Source organism: Myotis davidii, unplaced genomic scaffold, assembly GCF_000327345.1.
Source record: "Myotis davidii unplaced genomic scaffold, ASM32734v1 scaffold175, whole genome shotgun sequence".
NCBI classification, from domain to species: domain Eukaryota; kingdom Metazoa; phylum Chordata; class Mammalia; order Chiroptera; family Vespertilionidae; genus Myotis; species Myotis davidii.
Window position 1 is genome coordinate 3,261,034 of NW_006286972.1, and position 4,557 is coordinate 3,265,590.

General features: G+C 46.3%; 1 protein-coding gene across 7 annotated transcripts in view; it reads right to left on the bottom strand.

Moving 5' to 3' along the window:
* PCNT (pericentrin) overlaps nt 1-1,881 on the bottom strand; it is a 90,905-nt gene extending 89,024 nt beyond the window's left edge. For all 7 annotated transcript variants that reach the window (XM_015560688.1, XM_015560693.1, XM_015560691.1 and 4 more), the window contains exon 1: nt 1,682-1,881. The gene's annotated coding sequence lies outside the window, so the exon portion shown is untranslated. The remainder of the gene's footprint in view (nt 1-1,681) is intronic.
* Nucleotides 1,882-4,557: the final 2,676 nt, after the last annotated feature.

A 4,557-nucleotide genomic window follows, 5' to 3' on the forward strand; every position in this document is an offset into this window, starting at 1 on the left:
AGGCGACCCCTGTGAAAGGGTCGTTCGACCCCCAAAGGGGTCGCGACCCACAGGTTGAGAACTGCATATTTGCAGGGAATTCATACAACTTAACAAAAGGAAGATAAACAACCCAATCAAAAAATGGGCAATAGACCTAAATAGACACTTTTCAAAAGAAGACATACAGAAAGGCCAAGAGTCATATAAAAACATGCTCAAAGTCACTAATCATCCAAGAGATGCAAATCAAAATGACAATGAAGTACCATCTCACACCTGCCAGAATGGCTATCATCAACAAATGAATAAACAACAAGTGCTGGAGAGGATGCAGAGAAAAAGGAACCCTCTTACACTGCTGGTGAGAATGCAGACTGGTTCAGCCACTGTGGAAAACAGTATCGTGTTTTCTCAAAAACTTAAAAATGGAACTGCCAATTGAGCCAGTAATACCACTTCTAGGAACATATCCCAAGAAATCAGAAACACCAATCAGAAAGGATATATGCACCCCTATGTTCATAGCAGCACATTTTACCGTAGCTAAGATATGGAACAGCCTAAATGCCCATCAGCAGATGAGTGGATTAAAAAACTGTGGTACATCTACACAATGGAATACTACGCTGCTGTAAAAAAGAAGCAAAATTCCAGATTTGTAGGTAGTGTATTTGTAGGTGGTATAGGTGATAATCATTTTTTTCCCATAAGGTAGTGGTTCTCAACCTTCTGGCTCTTTAAATAGTTCCTCATGTTGTGACCCAACCATAAAATTATTTTTGTTGCTACTTCATAACTGTAATGTTGCTACTGTTATGAATCATAATGTAAATATCTGATATGCAGAATGGTCTTAGGAAACCACAGTGAAAGGGTCGTCCAACTGCCAAAGGGGTTGGGAACCACAGGTTGAGAACCGCTGCCATAAGGCATGCCAGATACATCATTATTTTGAGTCAAATTCTGCCCTCAGCTGCCAGTTTTCCAGCTCATTCTAGCAAACACCTAAATCTGCACCTGCCCTATTGCACACAGTAGGGAATACTCACAGTTCAAGGCCCCTTATTTATAAGGCATACAGGAAAAAGCTCCAAGGAGAGCCCACTTATGGTTGATCGGGAGGCCCTAGGGAAGCCACTCAGGGCCAGCATCCTCAGTACTCTCAATGCCCAAGTCCACTTCCACTCACCTGCTACACCTAACCTTTGCAGCTCTCAGGACCTTGAGCAACAGAATGTGCTGCCTCCTCCAGCAATACCACATTTCCACACCTTCACCCCCTTCCCTCCTCTTCCCACGTTCAGCAAGAGGGAAAGGACAAAGAATGACAAGTAGGTGGATTTGAAAGTAGGTGAAGGAGTATTATAGTTTAAGTATCCAAAGAAAACACCTGTTAGAGGGGATGATGCACACAGCCACACCCGATGAACTCATACTTATAAAACTTCCATCACCAAAGCAAGCACCAGTACTGGCACTGCCTTCAAACAGTCAATCCAAAATTTCTCACAATCATACAAAGATAAAACATTGGGAGCAAAACCACAAAAATATACTCCCCCTTTTTGTAAACTAAAATAAAACCCTCTTTCCCCACATTTGAGAGGCAAAAACAAACCGAAGACCGCCTTTTGTAAGTTACGCTAACAATAACTAAAAGATGAGCACAATATAAAAACACAATGCTGAGAAAATTTACCTGAGCTGCTGCTGCCCCATCAGGGGTGTCACTGCATGAGGTGGCTTTGCAAACGTCCCCTCCTCCCAGGAATCCACTGTCCTCCTTGGCTACCGGACTCTCCTCCTGGACAGGCGCATCGACAGTCGAGCTCTTCCTCTTCGCCGTCTTTTTCTTCGAATGCGCACAGTCACCTTTTGTTTTTCTCTGTCGGAAGTGAGCAAGCTGTGCAAAAATGTAGAGAAGTAGTAAAGACAAAGGTAAGTGAGAAAAATGTAACAGAACCACAAAGTCAGCAGGCTTGTGGGGAACATGAGGCTCTGGGGCTGGCTCAGTCCACTTGGCCACACCTGGCCAGATTCACGTTAACCAACAGATCTCTGTCCCCCACACACTGCCTTCATTAATACCTATGATGCCAGGATCTAAGCTCAGAATTATATCCAAAGAGTCTAGATTGAAGACTGTTAATTATGCCTGTATACAGACAAAAGAAAGCAAGACAGCCGAGTGACAGAATAGCTTTCTAGCCACTGGAAATTTACAGAAAATAATATTTTAAAAAGTACATCTGTTTAAAAAACTGATAGCTCAATCAGGCATGTTTAAGGTTTAAAACCATGTAAAAGCTAAATCTCTCCCTTTTGCCCCCATTTTCCCCCCAACCAAGAAAATATATAGCCTAGCCAAAATTTTCTAGCCATGGATTCTGAAACCAGGTACAGAAATAGCAAATAATTAATTAAGCCAGGTCAATCTAACATCCTCCTTTATGGAATCAGATGTTCTAGTTTTCATGACACAGCTCACCAAAGCACCAGGGACTCCAGAGAATGTCGCCCATCCTAAGGCACAGCCCAGCTCTTTCTGGCCCTCAAGTCTGGGGGTTTCAGACTCTGCTCACACACCCTCTGCCACTAACACCTTATTCAAAAGGTCTAAGATCTAACATCAGTTTTTCACAGGGGGGCATCTGTTCCTTCAAATGACAACTGTGGTCATAAAAGCAAATACATTTAACAAATGTTTGTCCACAAGTCCATGGACACAGGAAATTACACAAGCCATTCATGTGAGAAAAGCTGTCTGTCAAGGACAGACAATGCCTTCAGAGCCAGCCTCATCTATTTAATTTCATTTTAACTCATTTGTTTTATGCCACACTCCATCCAAATTGCCTTCCTGCACCACAGTCCTTGTTTCTGGCCTGTGTTTGCCCAACAAGAGGCGTATTGTTTCTTCTCCAGATGAGGTTAATCACCACCCTCAATTCTCCTTCAAGCACATTTACTAGTACTCACATCTACAAACCATGGCAAACTCGGGAACACAGTGTTAAAATTTAGGCTCACTTTCATCTCCTGTGTGTGACAGGCACAAGCAAAGGGAGCAAAAAACAGGCCACAGATCTCCCTATTCAAATCCTAGTCAGTAGTTTCACCTTCACAGGAAGCCTGAATTGGGCCACTCTGTCCTATGCCTGTTATCCTGCCATTAGACACTGCTGTCCCTGTCACTGCCTCACACCAATCACTGTGCTCTGAATGGTTTCTTTAATGTAGTGGCCCTGTGGTTTCCTCAAGGGAAGGACCTAGCAATGAATACCTCCTACTATCGAGCCCATATGAAATCCCCACGGTTTGGCCATATCTGACCTCGAACACAGCAACTTCATGTGGCTCTCCTTACTACTAGCTGGCACTGTACAGGCTCTCAGTCCTTCATTCCTGACAGAGCAGGTCACTTCCAACAGCCAGAATGGGGTGGGGCCGGAGTCACAGCCAACATGCCCAAGCCTGCCCCACTCTAACTCTGGAGCCCAGTCTATTCAGCATGTGCTGTAATCCCCACAACATGCCCCCAAAACAGTGAGTACCAGAAGGCATTTCTGTGAAAACCTTGGCAGAAGGAAAGTAATAAATGCAAGCCTGGAAACACATGACTCCAGGACCAGTGCGTTCACTTGGGCATCATCCACAACCCTAGGATACAGCACTGCCCCAGGAGGCTCGGCAGGATGTCTGTAGCTTCTCTAGGAATCCAGCATTGTGGGCGCTCCAGGCACCTCCATCAACTGCACCTGGGCCCAAACAGCAAGGAAGCAAGAACACGAGCTTCTGGCCCTAGCTGGTTTGGCTCAGTGGCTAGACTAGTGTCAGGGTATGGACTGAAGGGTCCCAGGTTGGATTCGGGTCAAGGGCACATGTCCGGGTTTCGGGCTTGATCCCCATTGATGTTTCTCTCTCTCCCTCTCCCTTTCTCTCTTAAATCAATAAAAATATATTAAAAGTTTAAAAAAAGAACAGGAACTTCTGGACCCCAGGAATAAACAGTAGGTCAGCCGGATGTAGTATTCCACAATGTAAAAGGTCTCCTGGAACACCAAACGGAAACCTTTTTATATTTAAATAATACTGCAGAATTCCAAGTAAGATGAAAATCTGCATGTAGTTTTAAACGGACGGAAGCAGCCTTGAGCCCTAGGAAACGAGCCTGTGTCTCCCAGGACTGCAAGGAAGTCACAGGTCCTAGAAGTCCTCCAGGGAGCCCGAGCCGTGGCGAGGTGGAGCCGCAACAGGTGCAGCTGTGCCCAGGTGTGCAGGGAAGCCACACACTGGCTGTCCAGGGGCATGAGGACACACGATGCGGCGAGAGCGCCCTTCCCTTCACTACCCGCCAGCCCTCCACTTTCTGTTGGGGTCCGGATGTGGGTGGGCAGTGAGGGACGCGGAGCGTTTCTAAGCCACTCCTGCCCGTTAGGCAGTCTCGAGACCTGGCGGAGACTATACCGCGAATCCGAGAAGGACGCCACGCCAGGCTCCCGGGAAACGCGGGAGAGGGGCCGGGCAGAGACCTCCCACCCACTCGCACCGCCCCTCCCGGACCAAACACAGCCG